We start from the raw sequence: 14978 nt of genomic DNA, 5'->3' as shown, positions 1-14978 counted from the left end.
CTTGGCATCTGACTCACTCACAGCCAAGATAGGACTACAATAAGGGAAAAATGATGGTTGTATTATGTTCCATTCAAGCATACTGTTAATCTCTTTTCTTACTGCTTCCGTCTTTGTCCATGGTATGGGGTATGAGGTAGAACAAAAGTTTTGTGAGGATACACTTCCATTTTGTCAACAAAATCCTTAATAATACCTGGTCTTTTTTCAAATAGAGGTACATAAGCAAGTATCAGTTCCATAGGTTCTGCTTACTGTTCTTTAGACAAGAACTTTGATTCACTTACCTTTGTGCTTATAGTGTCGACGTTTAATTCTTCTGCTGACAACTATTCGTTACAGTATGTGCCGACAGACATAACTATGGGCTTTACCAATTGAACTTCAAGGTCGTGAGTAACTTCAGTTTTAAATCTATTACTACTTCCCCTGATCAGGTCTATCACAAATAATTGGTTATTTTCAGTGAAACGACATTGGCCTTTCCTATATTAATTTGTACTTAATATGTCCTGAATGTATCCATACCGATTAAGCAATCAACTATTAATTTCTCTACTATCGAAAAATTGTATCATACAGAAAACTGTTCTAATTGCCTGGGAATTATGGCTTGTATCTTGACTCATTTCGATTTCTGACCAGTGACAGCTTTGACCTTACAATTTTGAACTCGCAGTGTGGGTATACATCCACGTATCTTCAATTCTTGAAAGCATCCTTGTGTCATCAAATTAGTCATAGCATATGTGTCAAGCATAAGGGGTATATCAAGGTCAAATACTTTGGCTTTAATAATAGCTTGTACCTTGCTCTCTGCCAAGTTTTTCTGCATAACCACATTACTTTAATACAGATCATCTCTCATATCATTACCATGATCATATCTGATAAAGCAAGTTTCATGCCCCCACTCCCCTCCAAGGTCACAAAATGGGGGCCTACCATGATCTGTTCAAGTTTTCTGGCGTCACGGTGGCATAGATCTCTAAGTTTGCCGTAACTTCCACTAAGTTGACTCTTGGTGTTTGGTTTCGGCAATTATTGTCCTGAAGGCTTGCAGCTGAAATTCTCTTTGCCTGTGCATGTTATTTGGCATGTGTATGTTACTTTCCTGGCCGAATTCCGTTGTCTGTGGGTTACTCAATTGTCCATTATTGTTTTGCATTTGCCAAGTGATCTGCTGATTATTGCCACTAGCTTGTGTCTCATGAACCATAGACCTTGCCGTTGGTGGGGAGGCTTGTGTGCCTCAGCGATACAGATGGCCGTACCGCAGGTGCAACCACAACGGAGGGGTATCTGTTGAGAGGCCAGACAAACATGTGGTTCCTGCAGAGGGGCAGCAGCCTTTTCAGTAGTTGCAGGGGCAACAGTCTGGATGATTGACTGATCTCGCCTTGTATCATTAACCAAAACGGCCTTGCTGTGCTGGTACTGCGAACGGCTGAAAGTAGGGGGAAACTACAGCCGTAATTTTTCCCAAAGACATGCAGCTTTGCTCTATGATTAAATGATGATGTCGTCCTCTTGGGTAAAATATTCCGGAGGTAAAATAGTCCCCCATTCGGATCTCCGGGCGGGGACTACTCAAGACGACGTCGTTATCAGGAGAAAGAAAACTGGCGTTCTACGGATCGGAGTGTGGAATGTCAGATCCCTTAATCGGGCAGGTAGGTTAGAAAATTTAAAAAGGGAAATGGATAGGTTAAAGTTAGATATAGTGGGAATTAGTGAAGTTCGGTGGCAGGAGGAACAAGACTTTTGGTCAGGTGATTACAGTGTTATAAATACAAAATCAAATAGGGGTAATGCAGGAGTAGGTTTAATAATGAATACAAAAATAGGAATGCGGGTTAGATACTACAAACAGCACAGTGAACACATTATTGTGGCCAAGATAGACACAAAGCCCATGCCTACTACAGTAGTGCACATTTATATGCCAACTAGCTCTGCAGATGATGAAGAAATTGATGAAATGTATGACGAGATAAAAGAAATTATTCAGGTAGTGAAGGGAGACGAAAATTTAATAGTCATGGGTGATTGGAATTCGTCAGTAGGAAAAGGGAGAGAAGGAAACATAGTAGGTGAATATGGATTGGGGGGAAGAAATGAAAGAGGAAGCCGCCCTGTAGAATTTTGCACAGAGCATAACTTAATCATAGCTAACACTTGGTTCAAGAATCATAAAAGAAGGTTGTATACCTGGAAGAATCCTGGAGATACTAAAAGGTATCAGATAGATAATATAATGGTAAGACAGAGATTTAGAAACCAGGTTTTAAATTGTAAGACATTTCCAGGGGCAGATGTGGATTCTGACCACAATCTATTGGTTATGAACTGCAGATTGAAACTGAAGAAACTGCAAAAACGTGGGAATTTAAGGAGATGGGACCTGGATAAACTGAAAGAACCAGAGGTTGTAGAGAGTTTCAGGGAGAGCATAAGGGAACAATTGACAGGAATGGGGGAAAGAAATACGGTAGAAGAAGAATGGGTAGCATTGAGGGATGAAGTAGTGAAGGCAGCAGAGGATCAAGTAGGTAAAAAGACGAGGGCTAATAGAAATCCTTGGGTAACAGAAGAAATATTGAATTTAATTGATGAAAGGAGAAAATATAAAAATGCAGTAAATGAAGCAGGCAAAAAGGAATACAAACGTCTCAAAAATGAGATCGACAGGAAGTGCAAAATGGCTAAGCAGGGATGGCTAGAGGACAAATGTAAGGATGTAGAGGCTTATCTCACTGGGGGTAAGATAGATACTGCCTACAGGAAAATTAAAGAGACCTTTGGAGAGAAGAGAACCACTTGTATGAATATCAAGAGCTCAGATGGCAACCCAGTTCTAAGCAAAGAAGGGAAGGCAGAAAGGTGGAAGGAGTATATAGAGGGTTTATACAAGGGCGATGTACTTGAGGACAATATTATGGAAATGGAAGAGGATGTAGATGAAGATGAAATGAGAGATGAGATACTGCGTGAAGAGTTTGACAGAGCACTGAAAGACCTGAGTCGAAACAAGTCCCCGGGAGTAGACAACATTCCATTAGAACAACTGATGGCCTTGCGAGCGCCAGTCATGACAAAACTCTACCATCTGGTGAGCAAGATGTATGAGACAGGCGAAATACCCACAGACTTCAAGAAGAATATAATAATTCCAATCACAAAGAAAGCACGTGTTGACAGATGTGAAAATTACCGAACTATCAGTTTAATAAGTCACAGCTGCAAAATACTAACGCGAATTCTTTACAGACGAATGGAAAAACTGGTAGAAGCGGACCTCGGGGAAGATCAGTTTGGATTCTGTAGAAATGTTGGAACACGTGAGGCAATACTAACCTTACGACTTATCTTAGAAGAAAGATTAAGAAAAGGCAAACCTACGTTTCTAGCATTTGTAGACTTAGAGAAAGCTTTTGACAACGTTAACTGGAATACTCTCTTCCAAATTCTGAAGGTGGCAGGGGTAAAATACAGGGAGCGAAAGGCTATTTACAATTTGTACAGAAACCAGATGGCAGTTATAAGAGTCGAGGGGCATGAAAGGGAAGCAGTGGTTGGGAAAGGAGTGAGACAGGGTTGTAGCCTCTCCCCGATGTTATTCAATCTGTATATTGAGCAAGCAGTAAAGGAAACAAAAGAAAAATTCGGAGTAGGTATTAAAATTCATGGAGAAGAAGTAAAAACTTTGAGGTTCGCCAATGACATTGTAATTCTGTCAGAGACAGCAAAGGACTTGGAAGAGCAGTTGAACGTAATGGACTGTGTCTTGAAAGGAGGATATAAGATGAACATCAACAAAAGCAAAACGAGGATAATGGAATGTAGTCAAATTAAATCGGGTGATGCTGAGGGGATTAGATTAGGAAGTGAGACACTTAAAGTAGTAAAGGAGTTTTGCTATTTAGGGAGTAAAATAACTGATGATGGTCGAAGTAGAGAGGATATAAAATGTAGACTGGCAATGGCAAGGAAATCGTTTCTGAAGAAGAGAAATTTGTTAACATCGAGTATAGATTTAAGTGTCAGGAAGTCGTTTCTGAAAGTATTTGTATGGAGTGTAGCCATGTATGGAAGTGAAACATGGACGATAACTAGTTTGGACAAGAAGAGAATAGAAGCTTTCGAAATGGGGTGCTACAGAAGAATGCTGAAGATAAGGTGGGTAGATAACGTAACTAATGAGGAGGTATTGAATAGGATTGGGGAGAAGAGAAGTTTGTGGCACAACTTGACTAGAAGAAGGGATCGGTTGGTAGGACATGTTTTGAGGCATCAAGGGATCACAAATTTAGCATTGGAGGGCAGCGTGGAGGGTAAAAATCGTAGAGGGAGACCAAGAGATCAATACACTAAGCAGATTCAGAAGGACGTAGGTTGCAGTAGGTACTGGGAGATGAAGAAGCTTGTGGAGAGCTGCATCAAACCAGTCTCAGGACTGAAGACCACAACAACAACAGCTTGTGTCTGTACATATTGTACAGGCTGATCATACACAACTCACCCATTGTAATTGATTTTACCTAATTTTTGTCCATTTCTTTTCTATCCACCTTTGTATTTACAGACTTTCCCCATTGAGGTTGTGATTACCATTACCATTACCATAGGTCTATGTGGGGTAAGGTTGCCATCCATGTGGTGCTACAAATCCGTTGTTTACTTGTTGGTCTGGAATAGTATCAGGCTTCTGTTGCACTGGTCTCTCTTCATATATTAACTCTATGTAGTCCAGTACAGATAGAAAGTATTCGGTATTGTGTTCCAGGATGGTAATGAGTTTTTCCCTAATGTGGACAAGAAGACGGCTCTTTAAAAATGGCCTCTAAAGCTGTTAATAATAGTAGCAATGTTTCGCCATGTCCGTAGCCCATAGCAGAACGGCACCCTGTGTGTATCCAACCACAAATCTAATTTTCTGGGCTTCAGTCCAGGTATGAGGTAAAACATTTCGAAATGCTCTGATTAAGACCACAGGGTGTGTTCTTTTCCCTTCAGAAGTAAATACCAGGAATTGTCGTTGACTAAGTAATCCCTCATCTGCAAGTAATGTTGACAAACACGCAGTGCTGTCAGTGACAGGCGTGTTTATGTTTGCTTGTGGGGTAGCACATGGCAACTGCACTTGCCCTACAGGTGCAACTGCTGGACAGTGTTGTTGCATTGTGCAACCCTCGGTGTTTTCTTTCGATGGGCTAACCCCATATCCCGGGTAACCAGTGAATGTATCTAAGCTCTCTAAGGGCATAGGTTTGTTTTCTATCATACATTTTTTTGCAATTTCAGTAGTTTTAGAAACACTGCCTCTCAAACTTTCCTCTGCTTTCTTCAAAACCCGAGTCTATTTTAGCTAGAAGTTGACTTCCCTTCTCTTTTAGGCCTTCTTCTACAGTATGTACATAAGTTTTGCATTCTGATACTATCTTTTCAGCAAGGGTGCTGCCCTTATCCAGCATCCTGGCTTCAGCTTTTTCATTTATTTCCTTTACATCTGCACATAACTTACCTCTGTTTTTTTGGCAAATTCTTACTCTAAACTTAATTGATCTACACTTCAACTCAACTTGTGTGTTTCTGTAGGTAGGTTTTTGCAGAGGTCTTGCAGCTCACTGACTGTATCATATTTTTTACCGACACATCCACTTGGAATTGTCTCTCCTGAATTTGAGAATATACTTCACTATGGTTTTATAGCTCACCTGCAAGTTATTCCTGTTTATAGTCTACGGATGCTACCTTTTCCGTTAACGTATTTATGTTGCGGGAAATGTCGGTAATTATTTCTTGCTTTAATTGTTTACCGAGCTCAGTGAACTTAACGGATAATTCGTCTGATAATTCAGTGCATATAGTTTTGCACACCACACTGAACTGTTGACTAATACTGTTCTTGAAATCGATAAAAGCCTGGTTTTGCTGTGGAAACTGTTGTGTTATTAGTTGCATTATCTATGTCAAAGTGTGTGTTTCACCACTATTTGCAATACTTTTGTGAACTGTTTCCTGTGCTTGTGTTCTCGAAGTCGTGAGCAGATAACCAAAGGAATTTTTGCTGTCGCGCGCCTCAGTTACACTATTTGAGAAAATGATTCCTAGTGAGACCTTAGAAATTGTCTCATCGAACGTCAAAAATGTGGCATCATGTCTAGTTATATTACCAGTGTCATCCTTTTTTAATAATGGGACACTAACATAATTGTTTTGGTAGCCATTGTCCAGTTCACGAGTTGGTGCATTACCTTCAACTGTTGCCAAGCTCGGATTTCCGCCATTTGGCATATTGCATTTTGTAATGAATTTTTAACAATGGCCATTTTCTTTGACTCCATTGTGAACAGTGTTTAACAAAATTATGAAAAGAAAAAAATTTTAGACATGAAATTTTGTTTGTATCGGTATCTTTCAATTAAAGCAGCTTTATGTGCGTTTTCATTAATGAACCTAATTATTCTTTTATACAGTACTATCGATACACTCTTACAGAATTTGAAAGAATTATTTTGCATCTGCATGTGGACTTCATACAGATATTTGTCACTTATAGAGAAATGCACTTTCCGTGAAGGATATTAATTGAAAGGAAAAGAGATTATCTACTGCGAGAAATACGGCGCCAAGCGCGACCATATAAGCATTCAGCGTAGCAGCTTCCTACTTTAACCAATTAAATCCGTATTCACGGACCTTCTCGTTTGTACACAGTATTTAATTTTTAATTTGCTCCTTCAAGTTGTTAATAGTTCAAATCTCACAGACATGTAACCAATGCAACAAAGGCCTCTTCAGTTTCTTGAAACGATAAAATGTATCATTTATCTGAAATTTTTTCTCAACAATTGAAAGGTCTGTTCATATTCCACTCGGCGCCGTCGATTGAATAGTCGCAATTGAATAGTGGCTGGGGGAGTAAAATATAATGTATATACTGGAAACTGAATAAAAATTTGCTGCTTAATAAATTAAAAGGAAAATTTTGAAAGAATGATTGAATAAAATTGTAAGATGCACCTATCCTGAGTGAACTTTAACTACCTCTAATATAAATAGACCTTCAATATTCAATACATATATTCAGCATGTAACTTCGTAAATTTACGTACATCCTTTTCTTGTTACCTCTATTGTGCATGGCGATTGGTGCGACAATACTGGTTCTGGATCACCCCTCCTCTGCTCACGCGAGTTAGCTTTGATCCTCTTGACACAAGATTCTTAGTGTGTCGCGGAGAGACAGGTTCAAAATGGTTCAAATGGCTCTGAGCACTATGGGACTCAACTGCTGTGGTCATAAGTCCCCTAGAACTTAGAACTACTTAAACCTAACTAACCTAAGGACAGCACACAACACCCAGCCATCACGAGGCAGAGAAAATCCCTGACCCCGCCGGGAATCGAACCCGGGAACCCGGGCGTGGGAAGCGAGAACGCTACCGCACGACCACGAGATGCGGGCGGAGAAACAGGTATCGTCGCCGTGAAAATACGAGTAAATTCTGCTGTCTTGATAACACTTTTTAATGTACAATTGGAGTACACACTTTTTTAACAATACCAACTCTGCAGAACTCGCAATACGTCCACCCGCTATAATTTTTGAGATGAACAGAATTGTAACAATATTAACCTGGCGGACACAGACAGACGAATCTAAAACAATTAAAAAATTGAAGAGCACCTCTTTCGTTTTTATGTCAGTGTTATCTATGGCAAAAATTATGAGGAAAAATAAAGGAGCGAGGGAGAAAAGAAAGTAAATAATAATAATAATAATAATAATAATATGTTACATTATGTGTGCTTTCAGCTTTTTTTGGACTTGAAACACTGTAACTGTTATCATCATAATTGAGTACGCTATGTGTCCAAAGAATGAAATTCTACTAAAAGATTATAATAATAGTTTTACTACATAAAAAATAGAAATTATCAGTATCTGTCAGTGTCTACAGATTTAATTAAAACTATGAATTGATGACCCTGATCTTATCTCATTAGGCAGCTCTTAATGCTCTAACCACACTGTAAATGGCGACCGAGTTAAGTTGGTTTCTGCAAGGAGCACCATTACTCATGTATCACGCAGCAAATGAATCCATCCCAAAATGACCTTTATCAACAAAAGCAAGGCGACTGGGTAATCTATGGTGGAATGAAGACTGCAATAAAGAAGTGCAAGGCAGAAGGGCAGCGTTATGTGAATATATTAAACAGCCCAATGTGAACAGCTTTTTGCCCTGGAAACAAATGGCAGCTAGAACCAAGAAAATACTGACATCCTTTAAGAAGAGTAGTTGGATAAAATATTATAGTAGTTTGAACACTAAATCACAAGAGATATGGCAGAAGGTCAACAGAATTAGTAATATCACCTCTGCTATAAATTCAGTGGATAGAAGAATTCTGTGATCTTATTGCCCAACCAAGTGCTCGCAATAAGCTAATCAGGTGACAAAGAGAAACTCTTGCAACTCAACAAGTGCTAACCACCCAGTTCAGTACTGACTAATTGACATCAGTCTTCAAAGAGAGCCCTAACACTGCCCCAGGAATGGATCAGATCACATATCCCATGATACAGAACATGCCTGACAATGCTATTGAACTACTTCTGCAAATCTATAATGTAATTTGGGTACATCAAGAATTGGTCCCAAAATGGACGACACAGATCATAGTAAAAAAAGAGAGAGAGATCCATTATTAGTCACTTCTTACAGACTGATTGCATTGTCATCGTGTATTGCTAAAGCAATGAAAAAACTAATAAAAAGGCAATTCGAATGGTGGATAGAATCTTCGTCCTTACTAACAGGATCACAATTCTAATTCCTTAAAGCTAGAAGCTGCATGGGCAATATTTCAATATGTCTCCTCCGTTTTAGCTGGCTTTCGTGAGAACAAATATACAGCAGCACAATTTTCGGATTTTTCAAAGGCATGCTATTAGAAAAGTTACTACTTTTAGGAGGGTATGTCGTCATTAATCAATGAACGAACTGTATATGTTAGAAAGGATACAGGATTCAAGGACCTATCCTTGGTGGACAGTGGCATACCACAAGGATTGGTACTCGCCCCAGTACTATATCTAATATACAACTATGATATAGGAAAGCGCAATAACTCAACCAGTTAGAATTATACAGTTTGCAGATGACATATGTGTATTAGCTTCTTATGTAATATTACAGGGGTGATGAACAATCTTATGTCATACAAAAGAACCTGAGCTGACGGCTTTGTGAAAATAGTCTGATGATGGCTCCTGAGAAATCTTTGGCAGTGATATTCACCAGGAATGGTTTACACCAAGAAATTATTTTATACAAGTAGACGATAAAATAACACAAGTCATTGTACTTATTCAGTTCTTAGGAATGACACTGGACGGCCAGCTGACTTGTATGGAACATATTAAAACCTTAATCAAAACCAGTGAGAAAATGCTTAATATTATTCTATCACTTACTACAACAAGGTGAGAAGCACATCTTTCAGTGCTGCTCCTCCTATATCGTTCCCCCATCAGATCCAGATTGGATTATGGATGTATATACTACAAATTCATGACATGCAAAATGTTAGAGAATATGGATAGATTGCAGTACCTCTGTATATGCAATTAGTTAGGAGTAATGAGAGCTACACCAACAAATACACTCCTGGTGGAAGAGCAACAGATGCTCCTCCATATAAGGAGGAAGATGCTCATGGAAGGATGCATAGTAGAGAAATTATCATGCTCACAGCATCGAATTCACCAGATTTTACGACTGCACCGTCTTTTAGGAAATTGGGGCAGAAAGCCTTTTCATTTCATTCCAGCATATAATGATTTGAAATTATACGACTATTTCATAATCATGGATCACATCTCATTCCAAATGGTAGAGGTAAAGTCTGACTTCTTGGAGCCAAGTACAGCACTGCAAAGACAAATGGAGAAAACAAGACAATGGATAATCCACATATACACAGATAGAACATAGACAGAGGGAGAGGACAACTCAGGATGTGCTATATTTAATCCACAACTGCAGATGGCCCAAAAATATAAATTACCAGCAACTACTTCTACCTATCTGTCCAAAACAATCCCAGTGTTAAAGGTGATACAGTGGTGTATGAATGAGAAATATACATCCTGTGTAATATTATCACACTCAAAAAGTGTACATCAAGCAATGTCAAACATAAAATTTTCAAAAACCACCAATGAATACCTACTCCAATTTCGTTAATGGTAATATGAATGTCTCAAAAAGCAGAAACAAATTGCCTTTATACAGGTGAAAGCCCACTGTGGAATCCCAATCAATGAGAAAGCAGATCATTTGCCATGAGCCATGAGTCATTTCCAGGCTATGAGCAATGGACACCACTACATATAAAGCTTCCCTATTTGGAATAAGGACAACATATTCAGTAGAGGGCATTCCAATCCTGGCAGGAAGAATGGAGGCAGTGCTCACGATATAAAGGAGGCCACTATATGCAGATACAACCATTAATTCCAAAACGACCTTGGTTTCAGTACGTTTGTGGACCCCAACAAGCAACATCTACATTTAGTAGAATAAAGCTCAATCATGGGATATTTCCAGAGTATTTGTACCGACTGCATATAAACCAACCATCAGCCTGTGATTGTGAGAATACTACACAGGGAGACACGAGCCATATGTTATTTTAGTGCAGAAAATGTAACGTGGTGAGGAACAAGTTTTTTGCATTTGTTATCAAAAACAAAACCCACAACCCATGTCAGTCACATACTTGCTATGTGAACCCAACATTAAAACCTACAAGAAGATAATCGACATTTATATGTATTGGATAGATAAGGATATAAAGTTTCATAGTAAATTATAAGGAACAGGGAAAACCAAGCTACAATAAAATAAGCAGATATTGAATGAACAAAGATAGTATTACTACGCACAAAGTAAAAAAAACAAATAATAACAACAATATGTAACAGCATCTCTAACAAATTTATCGATTTATGAATACACTGATGGAAAAACTCCAAGGAACAAAGGAAAATTCTGTGCCCGTATTGAAATGGAAATGCTGAGGAAACTGTTGTTCAGTCAGAATGGATAAATGGCGCCAGAGCTCCATAATAAGAAGGTGATTAGGCTACAGATGTTACCCCTGTCACCTTTATAATATTAAAGCAATCGATTCGCCAATGTGCAAACATGCAAATGAAGAAGCTGACTTAAATCATGTAATATTAGTAGGCGCCAAATATTGGATACAGCAGGGAAAATTATATCACAAGTTGCCTAGCTGAAGAGTCCAATGCCGACATCCATTGCTGTCCTATTAAGTGAGAATGACACAAGGGTTTAACACATTACATGGGGAAAACAAGAACATCGATATTCAGTTACATTTGTTTTGAATCGCTTTTGTGTGTTTATCAGATTAACATTTAATGTCAGTTTCACTGTAGATGGAGTGTATCAGAATATGTAACCTGTGAACCTTGAAAGTGTAGGTTATGTATCAACAAGGAGCTGGTTAATGGATAGATAGCACCTAAAACGAAATAAACAAGTAAATAAATACAATATCCTTGTTTTCCTTCTTCCTGTTTGGACAGAACTGAGAGCAGTTTTTTAAATATGAACATGTGTGTTTGAAGCCTACGGGTATAACTACGAATTGTAGGCTGTCATTTTCAAAAATTATTGTCTATGTCAGTAAGCAACTGTAAACTTTCTGAATTTTTTTGAGATAGTACTAAAGAATAGTTTGTAAGGCCGAAGTTGACCGATTTTTCATAGTTGAATAAAGTAAATTAATGTAAATAACAGTCTAGGTGGAACCTGTACTATCCCTTTCAACAAATATTCGGCAATGGCACCTCAAATGAAAAAAAATATTGGGAAACTGCACCATCAGGCGAAGGCTAAAGTACTACAATATCAAAGTACGAAGATCAAGCTGATAAAAATAATTGAACCGATTATATTTTGTAAACAGTGTTAAATTAAACTTGATCCCTAAATTTGCCACTGTTAAAAGTAAGACTAAGGCAAATGTAGGTCAGCAAGTAAGGTAGTCTAATTAAGGTATGACATTCAAATGTACAGAATACCTGTTATATTTAAAATTAGGGAAAATGTTATCACTGCTACAGACTGGAATTTGTCTCAACTTTAGTTAACGACATTGTACACATTGTCAGTGAAGATGTCAAAAGTAAGCACAAAAACAAGAATATAAAGCTTACTGAAAAGAACCAGATTAATAAAAATAGCAGTGATAGATCTTATAACAGCAATTTTAATTTTCTAAAATGAGTTGAACATTTGACCTTTAAGCAGGTCATGAATGCAGAAATGAACTTCTTAAATAAACGTTTAAAATTTAGTACATCTTGTAAATTACAGAGCAGGATGCTAAAGCACATTATTTGAACACCAATGTAGCCATTTATATGGCACAACTCTACAGAATCCCAAATATAAGCAGTATACTGCCACGGACTACTCGGCTGTGGCACAGCCAGTGAGCTTACTGGGCACTACCCGTGTTATGATGTGGAAAAGAGAATAACAGCAGTGCTCCTAGTGGCCAGGGAGTCAACTTTGAACATGGGGGAAATATTGGATGATAGTATTCTTTATTTATACTCTAAGGGCAGGCCCAGTATTTTGGTGGTAATGTACCCACCTGGAAACATTTTTGTGACCTTCCAAAGTAATATATTCGAGAAATATCAAGCAAAACTAAGATCAACTTCTCCTAGCTGGGCTTCACAGTCATGTAAAATTTTGTAAATTACACTGTGTGTGGTCACCTGTTGACTGTAAGATTATTTATTTGTAAAACCCAATATTACAATTTCGACTGTATGGCTATCATCAAGTGGAATCAATTGCAATTTAGCACAAATGAAAACCTAAAAATCATTTGCACAAATTACACTATGTAGTAGTACCTTATATTACGGCTGAAGTAAATTATGATGAGTTACAGGTTCATTTCAAGTGTTGAAATCTACCTTCATCGTTTCCTTGAAATTTGTCCCACATGTAGCCAATAAAAGCAGAGAACTACTACTACTTTTTCAAAATGCGAATTATAGAATATCGTAATTAATTGGGTGAACATCTTTCATTTACTAACTCACTTAATGTCAAGTACCAAAAATGCTCTATCGAAACACAAAAACTGATATTTAACACTGCACATCACAAACCTGTTTCTACCGAGTAGGATCCATCATATTGGTAATAACGTAGAGGAATCTATTGTCAGCTATTTTCCTGTTGAGCAGCTTAATGTTTTACCTATTGTACTATTAAACAGTGGTTCCAGCGGTGAGAAATTCAAGCTGGTCAAACGTGCCCCTTTTTGAAATGTTGACCAGTCTCCCCTACATGATACTTTTCTAATTCTACTTATTTAAAAAGCCCACACATTCAGGCAGAAGTGCAAAATACCGTGTGTGTGCATGCCTTATAAACTGAACTACCACTTTCCAGTTCTTACTTAAGCGCCCATCTGCCACTCATCCTGTAGTTATTAGATAGTACACACGTGCTTCCACACTGCCACTGGTCTGTATTCAGCAGCAGACAGGCCACAGAGTGCTGGTGTAGAGAGCACTGACTTCAGCGATTACCTGTTACGTTGGTATGGAGCTCTAAAAGATCAGAAATTCTAAAAGTTGATGAATGGTACTAGTGAAGCTAACATAATACGGCTTCATCTGATGTAAGTATGACATTTTTGTCATTGTCCCCCTAGCCTTCCTTTGCCACTACCCTTTCTCTTGCTGTTTCTACCTTAACTGATAACCTGAATGACATGACATTCTTAATTCAATATAAACATAATTTCTTCTGATTTTCTAACTCGTTCTTGACTGAAGTGATTCCTTGCATAACAATCAAGTGCTTGTCATTTTTTAAAACCTTGTTGTACATTTTTAACTTGGGTACTATAACTTTAGAATCCTGTCAGTATTACAAAATTCACTTTGGAAGTGGACCACATGACTTTATTTGTTGTAGATTGGCCCCATGTTGAATTTGTTTCTGTGTTTGGATATGGAAATAGTCATCAGCTCTAACAACAGCAGCACTAAAGTAATCATCTTAACAGCATGTGCTTGTGAAGTTAAAGTTGGTTTGTGTAAGGTTACGTTTAGTTTCCAATCCAGTTCAAATTTTTGTGGAACAGTCATATCTCACACACTACCTTTCTCTTCAAGATTTATAGCGATCTTTTTACATCTTGTATTTGGCTGTTAATGGTTCAAATGCCTTATTTTTACTGGGATTAGCTAGTGAAACAACATAAATCTTGACAAATGATAATCACATCACTGTTTCATACACAATCCAGGGAGCTAGTTAACAATAAATAAGCCTGCCACAAACATATGTATAAAAATGAACTTTATAAATGTAGCAATGGCAAGCAATTTATTATGCTCATGTCATACCACTCAGAATGCTGTCTCTTTACTTCAATTAATCTATCTGGATTTACTATAAAATTATAACTTTTAACAAAAGACATAACGAAACGAAGCAATTGACAACAAATAACAAACAACTGATATCAGTCACGAAAACCACAGCAAAATGAAGAATGGAGATATGTATGTGGCCATGTATCTGGTGGAAATCAGCTTTGGGGTCACATGATCAACAACAAACAGATGATATCAGCTATGAAAACTTTCTTGCTGAGAAACTGGATGGTGCCATGACATGACATGACGGGATGGGATTGCTTGTGTGGATGGCATCATTTGAAAAGCATTTCAGAATGTTTTCACGAGACATGATGTGATGTGACATGACTTGAAGTGACATGAGAGACAATGTGAATTGGCCTTTACGAACGTCTTCGATAAATGCAACCTTTCTCCACAAAAGTGAGAGATGCTACATGGCCTTCAGGCCAAAATACAAAATAAATAAAAATAATAA

This window comes from Schistocerca nitens, chromosome 4 (genome assembly GCF_023898315.1).
Source record: "Schistocerca nitens isolate TAMUIC-IGC-003100 chromosome 4, iqSchNite1.1, whole genome shotgun sequence".
Taxonomy (NCBI): domain Eukaryota; kingdom Metazoa; phylum Arthropoda; class Insecta; order Orthoptera; family Acrididae; genus Schistocerca; species Schistocerca nitens.
Note: the sequence above shows the minus strand (reverse complement) of the source record.